Source organism: Eretmochelys imbricata, chromosome 2 (genome assembly GCF_965152235.1).
Source record: "Eretmochelys imbricata isolate rEreImb1 chromosome 2, rEreImb1.hap1, whole genome shotgun sequence".
NCBI lineage: Eukaryota > Metazoa > Chordata > Testudines > Cheloniidae > Eretmochelys > Eretmochelys imbricata.
The window spans coordinates 210,429,995-210,442,338 of NC_135573.1; positions in this window are offsets into that span (position 1 = coordinate 210,429,995).

A 12,344-nucleotide genomic window follows, 5' to 3' on the forward strand; every position below is an offset into this window, starting at 1 on the left:
ACTATGAGCCACCAATGTGATGTGGCTGTGAAAAAGGTTAATGGAATCCTAGGATGCAACAGGCGAGGCATTTCCAATAGAGACAGGGAAGTGTTAGTATCATTATACAAGCCACTGGTGAGACCTCATCTGGAATACTGAGTGCAGTTCTGGTCTTCCATGTTTAAGAAAGATTAATTCAAAGTGGAACAGGTGCAGGAACTACTAAATCTATATATTATTAAAACTACAAATTATTTATAGAGAAAATAATGTTTTTCAGAACGACATCAGAACTGAGGACACTAAAGTTCCTGACCCAGACCATGCGGCAGTGAGAAGGAACTGGAGAGGCAGTTGGTCCGTCCCGCCCTTTATCACCTTGGTCGGAAGCATGAGGCAAGCCAGCGTGCATTCATGGACCAACTGAGACTACTTTCAAATTCGCTGATTCTGGGAGGATGGTACTCAAGTGCAACCCACAGTAGACTACAATAGGGACCATCACTAGCAGAACTCTAGAAACATGAACTGGTCAAAAAAAAGAGGGAGGTGAATTTTTGAGCGTTTTTGTTTGCAATAAATGTGTCTGCCTTTCTAACAAAAATTTCAAAATCAATATGTTTTGACCAGCTCTACTAATAACTTAGGAATGGGACCCAACCGACTAGCCCTTGATATCTTCCTGTCTCATCATCAGGCCAAAGTAACTTTAGAGCCTGAACAAACTGATTGTGTCTCCCCCTTTTCCATATAAAATTGCTCCATATCCTGACTATCTTGTTTATATTGCGAGTAGTTCAGTGTATGGAGGACTTTTTTAAAGTTGACTCAGCCAAACATAGACTGAAAGTCTCAGTTTAAGATATGTAAGCAGACATAGCATCATTAATTTAGCTAGATACCTGGTGTGTAAGTTTTACTCAATTTTAATTTCTCAGGCACTCAGTCAACAATACTCAATTGTCCTGATGATGGTCAGCAAAGGACAGTGCCTACCTGTGAGAAGGTCATATTTACATGAAACATATAAAGTTGTAAAGCTCTAAAACACTTTAAGATACTGAATGTACTTCATCTGCAAAGAGCCAATTTATGTTCTTTATTATTGTGACGCTCTGAGCCTCTGGAAAATCTCTGATAGCTACTGCAAGCAGTTCAATGGATAGCACAAATACATGAGGTAACAAAGGACACCGTCTGAACAGAAATCATTGAGATAAAGACATGAACATGAACAATTGTAGAACAGATTGGTGTAAATTATTATGTAATGTCTTAAATTAAATTTCTCCAGCATTACAAAAAGATAGTCCCAAATAATTCTTTATTTGCTTCTGTGACAGACCTCCAAATCTGCTTTGATTTTCCCAATAAATTTCTCTTATACTATTCCTAAACAAATCATTTCCATTCAACAAGTAGAATTGAAGTAGAGTAGAATGCGGCAAATATTTGCTTCACTCAATCTTTTTCATTGCATTATATATTTGCGAGGTGTGTTTCCTGAACTCCTTTTCAAGAATGAAATAACTCTTACATTTCATGGGATGGTTAATTACATGCACAGAATTTGCAAGAATGCAAATGAGATTAATGTCTGTATCCAAGAAATTCCCATCTAAATATTATTTTTAAATGTATATTGCCCCTCAGGGTACCCTCCACTGGTAAATTATTGGGTAATCAGTCTGTTGTCACTGACTAAATAAAACTTCTAAATTTAATAACATTCTTAAACTACAACCATATATAATACCCTGCTGAGGCAAAGTGAGTAGGGCAGTTATTAAACTATTAAGGCAGAACAAAGGTCCAGCCAGACTATTGTCAGCTATGCAGTAATAAGACCACAGTGAATCTCCGCTAATTCACAATGATAAAATAATGTACAAAGCTTACAGTCTTCACTCGTTTTACACCTTAGTAATATTTCTATGAGAGCGAGCTTCTCAAGCACTATGTAATTGCGTATTGAGTTTAATATTAAATAAAATTAACCATGGTAAATCTAAATTACGTAATTTGAAGCTTTTAGTTTGGTTGTTAGACATTAATAAGGTAAAATGCCTCCTTGAGTAAGAGTAGGAGCGTGAGTTTACCCCTATTTAGCAGCCTTAGGCTCTGATTAATCAGTGTTTTTACATAGGTGCCTGATTTTAAACCTGAGAGTAGCCCCATGGGCTATCAAGCTATGTACTAATTAAAGGCTATATCATCAAGAAGCATTAAGACATTTTGACTTCAGTTTTTGTGCTCTTTAATCTTTGCAAATTTCAGAGCTTCTTCAGAATTTTTATTCAGAGTATGGAGCAGCCAAAGCTTTACCATAACAAAATAAAGGACGATTGAGATAATTCGGGGGTCTATCTATATGAAAACTATAACAGTATTATATTATATAGATTCCTTAATTAGTACATAGTCTGTAGAGTACCAAATGTTAGGTTGTCATAACATAATTACAGGAGACATTCCCTATTAATCAGCTTAGTGTTGAATAGAAGTATACATCATAACCATAATAAATTGATCTATATTTTAGTTAAATATTTCCATTTTAATTACACACAAACATTAATTAAAATGGAAAAAGAAGTCTTAAGACATTTTGACTTCAGCTTTTCTGCTCTTTTTTTTTAACTCCATGAGTAGGAAAAAATCTCTTTTTATGATAATCTGTAAAATGGAGTGCCTGTCTTTTAAGTTATGTAAGCAGGTAGTTACAGGTTAAGGGGGAAGGACCTGTGTCTGTTGTTTGAAGCTGCTATTCTTTGGTCTCCTTCTGTTAGGTGATTCTCAAATCCCCTGAGCCTTTTCAGTGAGTTTGTCTATAGAGGATTGGACAGAGATTTTTTGATTTTTGAAAACTTACTATCCCTATTACTGTGGTCAATGTTAAGGTAATTTCTTGTGTGATCTTCAGCATTGCAAATCCCAAGTGTTCAGACCCATAAATTTTACCAGCTGGTTTTAAAAGCTAGGGGGTGTGTGTGTGTGTATTATTCTGTCTTCTTTCTGAAAAGCTCAAAAAATAGAAGTAGTTCACCTCCAACGTGTGTGTGATCATTTCAGGTTCAAAATTCAACTGCATATTTACAGAAAATTCACACACAAAAATGCTTGCCTTCTTCATGGCTGCTGAGAGGGGGACTCCACATACGCTCCCCTGTCCTAACATCTGGCGGGGTGGGGGGCTGCTACTCTTTCCCTTTTCTACTCCCTCCTCTACCTGTCCTGCCTCCTTCACCTTCCTGCTAGAACCTCCCTTCCTCGCCCCATCTCTACCTCACCCAGTCCTCCCCTCCCCCATTCACATTCTCTTTCACATCCCCCACCCCCGTTTCCTGTCCCACAATGTCCCATTTCTTCTTTCAATCCTTTTAGTCTCCTGTCTCTTGCATGTTAAATCTTACCTACTGCACACTTCCATTTCCATGCCCCCTCATGGTTCGTTGTCCAGTAGCCCAGAAAGTGATCACCTTCCTTACAGTTTGCTTGGCTTCAGTCCCATTAGAAACAATGGAAGATAATGGCTATTTTTAATAGGGGTGAGCCTCACTGCCAAATGCAAAGAATGCAGGGAAATAGCACACCTGAAACCCTGCCCCCCAAACTTGTCCTTCTCAACACCACAACTTGCTCTTTTCCTCTAACAAATGATTCCCTTCCAACGCTATTAGTTGTGGATGTCTTGTGTAATAATATCTTGTGTTTTGAGAGCTGAGAGGGTAGTTTGGTGAAGAGGATGGGGGAAGGCTGGTATGCCTTATGGGGCAGAGTAAAGTTGTGGTCTGGCGTACGGTAGCTGTTGCAGTGGTGTGCGCCTGTGAGTGGAGACGCAGGCATGTCCTGTTCAGTGGCTTAAATTTTCATTGCTTGGCTTTTGGGAGTTAGCATCAGTTCTGTTAGGCATGTTGCACCCGTTAGTGCTTCATAACGGAGTTTTTTGTGTATTACCTTATGTGACAGGGTCGGGCCAGATGGCTATAGGAGAGTAATTTTTTTTAATCAGAAAAGAATTTTATTTGTGGAACACTTACAAAGAATCACCAAAGAGGGTAAAGCAAAACTATGCAACAAAACAAAGGCAAACAGAAGGTATAACACAGCAGCCTTCAGGAGGGAGAAGTGTTCAGGCTAGCCTGGGCCCAGAGCGGGGGGCTTTCTCGACACTCGTGGTCTTCCACCCTCCTGAGTTACCTGGTGGCCTAGAGCGGGGGGGCTTCCTCGACACTTGTGGTCTTCCACCCCCTCGTGTTACCTAGTGCCACGCCCAGTGTCACCGATTATTTCTCTCCTGAGAGTGCCCGACACGATGGGCATGGCTGCGGGGTGGGCGGTTTGGGAGTGGGGGGGATTACACCCATGTGTTATAGGACCCCTCCTAGGTGACAGTGATGATGGTATCCACAGCGGCAACGGCTGGGGCTGGGGTCTCTCGCTCTTCCCCTCAATCAAAGGGTGAGACGGAGGGAACCGGACGGGGTCACCGAGCAGAGAACCTCGGACAGCGCCCACCGCTCCTCGAAGGCGGCAAGGGAGTCGGTGGATGCCGCACAGAGGAACTCCGCCCGGATACGTGAATGTACTGAGGATCGGAAAACGGCCCTACAATCACAGGACGCTTCATTAGCCAGGCTCCCCTCTCTGGTTTTGTAAATGACTGTTTTAGCTAAGGCTAGGAGGAGGTTAACCAGGAGATCTCGCGATTTTGTGGGGCAACGGATGGGGAGCGTGTAGATAAAAAGGTGAGGGGAAAAGTGGAGCCAAAAGCATAATAAAATATTCATGAGGAGCTGGAAAAGGGGCTGCAGCCTGGCACACTCTAAATATACGTGCGCCAGGGTTTCCCTCACGTTGCAAAAAGTATCCGGGATGGGGGTAAACCGTGTCAAAAACACGCCCGTGCTCATAGCTCCGTGAAGGAGCCGCCAACTGATGTCCCCGACGGGCCTCGGGACCAAGATGGAATACAAGCTGGCCCACCGAGGTTGCTCACCCTCCAAAGGTGGCAGGAGGTCCCGCCACTTTGTATCGGGGTGGGATACCAGGGTGTGGGCATGAAGGGTGTGAAGCGTGAGTGTGTATAAATATTTCCGTGGTGCGATTTGGAAGCTGACCGGCTGCAGTTCATGCAGCCAGCTTGCAGTGAAAGGGTGAGGGGTTTGTTGGGATCTACGGGGTAGGGGCCCAATTGAAAGGTCCGGCGGGCCTGGGGTAGAGGGTGGGCGGGGTGCGCCCTCGCGCAGGGCTCGGTTGAGATAAGCCCGAGCAGCGGGCGTCAAGGCCGCCTTCACCTCCTGAAGTACGCGACGGGGGGTACGAGGTCTGGAGAGCCCTATGCGCCGAGCGAGCATCAGGGGATCCAGCCAGTCTCCCCAGTCGTAGTCCAGGAGGTCTCCGACTCCCGTGACTTCCGCCAGGACCAAACTCTGGTGCACCGAGCGGGACTCCGCCGCCTGCACACGGAGCTGGGGGTTGTGTAGCAGGGGTTCTGTGAGGAGATCTGCTCTCATGGTGGCTGCCACGAACCTGGTCGTTGAAAACAGTTTCCAGGTCCGGAGGAGGTCCTGGTAGAAGACCAGCAGCCCGGAGAGGTCCCGCGGAAAACCTCTCGGACAGAGATAAAAGAGCTGCTGGTCGTATCGGAGCCCTTGGAAGCGGCGCAGGAAGGCGTGCGCCAGTATGCTCCACGTCGAACTACCTGCACTATAAAGGAGCCTCTGCAGGGCCTGGAGGCGGAAGACACTGACCTGAGTGTGCAGACACTTCAGGCCCTGGCCTCCTTCCTTCAGGGGTAGATGAAGAACCCCAACAGGGGCCCAGTGCATTCCTGACCAAAAGAACTCGAGAATCGATGTCCAGAGGTTGGTCAGGAAACCCGGGGCCGGGACCAGGGTGTTGAGCCGGTACCAGAGCGTGGACAGGACTAGTTGGTTAAGCACCAGTGCTCTCCCTCGGAGGGAGAGACATCGGAGTAGCCTCGTCCATTTCCGGAGCTGCTCTATCACCCCGCCCTCTAAATTTTGCCAGTTCTCCGGCGGAGAAGGGTGCTTGGCAGAAAGGTAAACGCCTAGGTAGAGCAGTGGACTCGCACTCCACCGGATGGTCTGAAGCGCGGGTGGGAGGGAACTCACCCGCCACCAGTCCCCCACCGCCAAGCCAGAGCTCTTGACCCAGTTGACTCGGGCGGAGGAGGCTGCCAAATAGATGGCCTGGCAAGCCTCCACCCGCGCCAAGTCGCCCGGGTCTTGGACCACGAGGAGCACGTCATTGGCGTACGCCGACAGGACCAGCCGCAGCTCCGGCTCCTGCAGCACCAACCCTGTCAGCCTCCTGTGGAGGAGACAGAGGAAAGGCTTGATCGCCAGAGCGTACAGCTAGCCCGAGAGGGGGCACCCCTGCCGCACTCCTCGCCCAAAGCTGACCGGTTCGGTCAGGGTCCAGTTGAGCCTAACCAGACACTCCGCAGAGGCGAACAGCACCCGGAGAAAACTCACAAACTGAGGTCCGTATCCAAACGCCTGCAGAGTGTTCAGGAGATACCCATGGTCTACTCTATCAAACGCCTTCTCCTGATCGAGAGACAGGAGGGCGAACGACAGACCGTCTTTACGCCCGAGCTCCAAAAGGTCTCGGACTAGAAAGAGGTTGTCAAAAATGCTGCGACCTGGGACAGTATAGGTCTGGTCTGGGTGGATCACGTCCGCCATCACGGACCCTAGCTGCAGCGAGATTGCTTTCGCTACGATTTTGTAGTCCGTGGTAAGGAGTGAGACGGGACGCCAGTTTCGTAAATCGCGGAGGTCCCCCTTCTTCGGTAACAAGGCGAGCACCGCTTGTCTGCATGAAAGAGGGAAGACCCCGCCCTGCAAAGACTCAGCCCAGACAGTGGCTAGGTCTGGGCCAAGGGTGTCCCAGAACGCATGGTAGAACTCCACGGTCAGCCCGTCCATGCCCGGAGATTTATTGGTGGGCATGCGACGGAGGGCTTCCGAGAACTCGGCCAGGGTGAGAGGCAGCTCTAGCCGGTCTCGGTCGCCCACGCTGACCGTGGGGAGTTCCTCCCAGAGCACCCTGCAAGCGCCAGGATCGGTCGGATCCAGGGAGAAAAGGCTTGTGTAGAAGTCACGGGCCCTCCCACACATCTCCACCAGATCCGTGAGGGGGGTGCCATCTTCTGCTAGAAGGCAGGTGACGTGTTTCTTGGCCCCCCTCGTTTTCTCCAGGGCATAGAAGAAATGGGAGCCGCGATCCATCTCCCGAAGGAGGCGGATGCAGGATCGAACAAAGGCACCTCGGGCCCGATGGTCCTCGAGGGCCTGGAGCTCCTCCCACTTCTTCCGGCACGCTCCGCAGAGGAATGGGTCCTCGGGGCTGGTGGCCAGATGCCTCTCCATCTCTAAGACCTCCCATTCCAACTGCTCTATCGCTGCATTTCTCCGTCGGCTGGTGCCCCGGGTGTAGTCACAGCAGAAGAGCTTGGCGCGCACCTTCCCTAGATCCCACCATCGTTGCGCCAAGGGAAAGGCACACCGCTGCTCTCGCCAGGCCAGCCAAAACTCCCGGAAGGACGTCACAAAGCCCTCATCCTCCAACAGGCTGTTGTTAAAGTGCCAATAGGCCAGCCCCGGCCTCTCTGCACGGAGGGAGGCTGTTATGGTGGCTAGATGATGGTCGGAAAATGGGGCCGGCCGAATGTTGGAGGAGTGGGCCTGTGAAAGATGGAAACGGGATAAATAAATACGGTCCAAACGAGAGTGGTGTGACCGATGGGCCTCCCCCCGGACAAAGGTGAATGTGGAAGTGCCATCTGGGTGGTGATCACGCCAGACGTCTACTAGGGAGTGATGTTCGACTATTTCTCGGAGAATGTTCGCAGTGGCCGGGCTCAGCTTGGCCCCTGAGTGGTCCCGTTCCTCGAGGGTGGTGTTAAAGTCCCCTCCCAGGACTAGGCACTCGTGAGAATCTAGGGTGCCGAGGAAGTCGGACACCCGCTGATAGAATTGTGGCCGTTTCGGGCTCGTTGTCGGGGCATAGATGTTAACAAAGTTGACCACGAGCCCCTCCATACGGACTCGGAGATGCAGCAGGTGGCCCGGAACAGCCTCAGTGACCCCTAACACCTCGGGCCGTAGGTTGGGGGAGAACAGGGTCGCCACTCCAGCTTGCTGAATCGTGAAGTGGCTAAAGTAGACCCCATCCCCGCACTCCAGCCGCCAGCTGTCCTCGGCGGTCGGATCCGTATGGGTCTCCTGCAGGAAAACTACAGAGTACCCCCCTTCCCGAAGGTAAGAGAGCACCTGGGACTTGTGGAGAGCCATCCTACAGCCCCTGGTGTTCAAAGTTGCGATAATGAGAGATGTCATGCGGAGGGGGGGGGGGAGGGGGGGTTCCTTATTGGCGGGGGTGTTTGCAGCCCCCAGCGGGTCGCGCAGCAATCTGTGACCCACCCCATAAGTGAGTAAATCATTACGGAAGCCGCGGGCCCGCCTGTAGGCTGCAGCACCGTGCCTTCCTTGCCCTCTACCCTCCTTTATAAGGGCCCTTGTGGCCTGGAGGATTTGATCAAAGTTCCCCCATGGCTGGAGAGCCAGCTGTACCCTGTTGCAGGAGCCACGGATGTTTTCTAAAAACTTCCGCAATGCATTTCGCAGCTCATGGGGGGTGGGGTTGCAATTTCTGGGCTATTCCCTGGTGGGGCTCTTGATGCAGCCTCGTGGTCCACTGAGGCGGGCAGGCAGGGTGCGGACCACTGACGGGGCGTCTGACAGGCTAAAGTTATTAGATCCATCTCACGCCTTGAGGTAGAAGGGGATAGCGGAGGGAAAATTGCAGCTCCTAATGGGTCGTGGCAGGAAAATGCAGAGGCTGCTCCCTGGGGGGAATCCGCAAAAAACGGAAAAGAAATAACCCCAGGGGTGGCAATAGCATTGCAGGAGGAGGTGGATTGGGCAGGGACAGGGGTGGGGGCGGGGGCGAAGGCAAGGCTCTGGGCTTCGGGAGGCAAGCAGCTGAAAGGTGGTGCCTCCTAAGCAGATTCGAGGGTTGAGGGGTGGAGGAGGGGGCTCCCAGCGATGCTTGGCACAGGTTCTGTGGTGGATTTGGCGGCCATGGCATCAGGTGGTGGACCATCTTCTGTAGGGTGCCCGCCCGGGAAGGCAGTTAGGGGGAGGGAGCATGGGGAAAGGGGGACTGGGGTGAGGTTGCCCAGATCGAGGCCAGCCGGCAGTAGATCATCCTCTCCCTGGGTGACTGGGGTCAAACCTAGGGCCTTGATCTCCTCATACATGGAGGAGAGGTTGTCTTCTGCTACACCGGGGGCCTCTCCTCTGGGGCCCGCCTCGACACTTTGGGGTTCACGGGGGGTTTGGGTGGTATCCGGGTAGAAAGGGCTTCCTCAGGGGTCTCTGAGGGGAGGGTCTCCCATGGAGGGGAGATTCTACCTTCCAATGCTCTTCTGTCTTCTCCTCCTGACACCGGTGGATGGATCTGATTTGTGGGCATAGCGGAAGGCTCAGTATCAGTGCCTCCCTTCCTGGTCTTCCGGGGGACCTCTGCATTGGATGGGTGCAGCGGAGCTCGAGTCTTCCGCTTGCCTCGCTTCCCCTGGACTAGGGTCCAGCCCTCCATAGTGTCATCTGGGGGTTGGTTAGCAGGGGTCGTGTCAGGGGGCAGAGGCGATGGTTCAGGGGTTCGGGGGGGTAACGGTGAGGCAGCATGAGAGGCGGGGGGTTCTCCTTGGGGCGGGCCCTCTCCTATACCCGGTAATATCTTTGCTACACCCTCCTCAATAGGCTCTGCTGGATTGTTAATAGCAAGGGTGGGACTCCCTTGCTCGTCTGGGCGTTGCAGGGGAGGTGTCTCTTGAGCCCGGACGGGAGCAGCGGTGGATCGAGCAGGAGGAGAGGTGGTTTCAGGTGCCGGGCGGCCAGGGGCATCGGCAACGACGGAGCCGATGTCCTGCCGGGTCTCGGGAGTCTCGGGTGCCCCTCCCCGCTGGGTCAAAGGGCAGTCTCTTCGGACATGCCCCGCTGAGCGGCAGAGATAGCACCGGGCCTCTCCCGTGGAGTAAAAGACCCGATAGCGGGCTCCCTGGTAGGGGACTAGGAAGGACCCCACGAGCTCCCTCTCCGTCACGCGCCGCCACCGGAGGTAGAAGCTGCACTTGCCGGCAGAACGAAAGGACGTGACGGAGGGTGGGGTCCTTGCAGCCCAACGGGAGAGGGCTGATGACAGAAACAAGTTTCCCCAGGGTGGAGAGAGCGGGTAACAGGGCGGCATTGGGTAGAAAGGGAGGGACGGAGGTGAGGACTAGGCGAACGCCCAGGTCCTCTAGCGGCTCCAGGGGGACAAACACCCCCACCACCGCCAGGCCCTTCTCCACCGCCTCCTGGGCGGCAGCCTCCGATGCTAAGAAGATGACAACCTTCCCATACATTTTAGAGGCCGCCACAATAGCCGTGGGTCCTACCACCCTCACCAACGTATGTCTCCACGTGGGGCGAGGCGGGCACCAGGAGGCAACGGACGCCATGCTTCCTGGTCATGGTGGGAAAGGGGCCCCGGCCGCTATTGATGGTAGCGGAGGCGGTGGGTGGGTGAGATGACGAGGCGGCAGGCGGGGGGGCTGCCACCACCCAGGCATACGTCCTGGGGGCCGGGGGAGGGACGCTCGCAGAGCTGGTGGAGGGGACAGCAGGGAGGGACGCCATGGTCGATGACGAGGCCACAGCGGTGGGGGCAGCCCCTGCCATGGAGGGCCTGGTGGTTTTAGCGGGGCCCTTTCCTTTCTTCACATCCTGGCCTTTCCGGCCAACTGGGGGGGGTTCCTAGAATCTGGGGGGGGCGGTGGACGTTGCAGTGGCAGTAGTCGCCCCGGTGCCTCCTGCTGCTGATGCCCCAGCGAGGGCGGTGGCAGGTGTTTTGACAGCAGTGGTGGGGGGAGGGCTTGGGGGTTGGGCGTGGGGGAGCGGCAACTGAGGTTGTTAGAGGGGCCTCACCCCTCTCATTCCCCGCCATTGTGAGCAGGGAGAGACGGGGAGATACCAGAAGGAGGAGGGGGAGGGGGAAGCAGATTAACCTCTCCTCCCTGCTGGGCTGCAGGCGGGTGGGGGGGGGTACCAAAGGGGTCGAACTGGACGGGGGAGGAAAACAGGAATTGGGGTCCGTAATAGGGGCAAACTGTGGGGTAAACAGTCCGGGGTGGAGGTGGGGGGGACGTGGACCCACCCGCGTTTATCCAAAGAGTCTTGTTTGGTTGGCTGTTGTGTCTGGTCCGAAACGGCAAAATTCAAAGCAAACAGCTGAATCCAAAGGCAGATGGCAAGTTGCCAGCAGGGATGGACGGCGGGGGGGCCGTGACGGCTGTATTAGTGTTGGGGGGGCAGCTCTGTGCTACACCCCCTGTGCCCCTACAAACGCAATTAGGACACAGTCAAACTCCCCCCACACGGAAGTATAGTTCAAAAATTACTCAGTCTTACGGCCCCCTCCACGATGGTTAGTAGCTTCCCTTGGTGATTTTTCCTGTCGGCTGTCTTCTCTTCCTGCTTTATAATGAGGCTTTCAGCAGGCCAAGAATGTTGCAGAGATAAGAAGATTCCTCTCGGCCATAAACATACAGCAAAACGGCTGGGTCTGGGGGCTTCCACTCCCCTCCTCCGGGGAGCGGGTCGGCAGTCCTCTCCCCCTCCTCCGGGGGTTTCAGCTAATGCAATAACAGTGTCCGAGGGCAGGCGTGGGGGGGCTGGCAGCAAGCTGGCAGCCGACCAGCACTCGAACGGCAGCAAAAAACAGCAAAAAAACCAAACCAAAACAAAAGCGTCTGGCCCGGTCGGGGGGGTGGGGAACTAAAGCAGGATTAAAAGTAAGAAAAATCCAGGCCAGGGGGCTTTAGGAGAGTAATAGAAGGCAGATATATTAGCCCCACATTAAGTAGGTCCCTTTTCCCTGGGTAAGGTAACAGGGAAGGTTCCAGAGCAATCAGGAACCTTCTGGAGACAATTAAGACAGGCTGATTAGAACACCTGCAGCCAATCAAGAAGCTGCTAGAATCAATTAAGGCAGGCTAATCCGGGCACCTGGGTTTTAAAAAGGAGCTCACTTCAGTTTGTGTGTGCGTGTGAGGAGCTGGAAGCAAGATGTACTAGGAGCTGAGAGTGAGAATGCGGACTGTTGGAGGACTGAGGTGTACAAGCATTATCAGACACCAGGAGGAAAGTCTTATGGTGAGGATAAAGAAGGTGTTGGGAGGAAGCCATGGGGAAGTAGCCCAGGGGGTTGTAGCTGTCGCACAGCTGTTCCAGGAGGCACTCTAGACAGCTGCATTGCACAGGGCCCTGGGCTGGAACCTGGAGTAG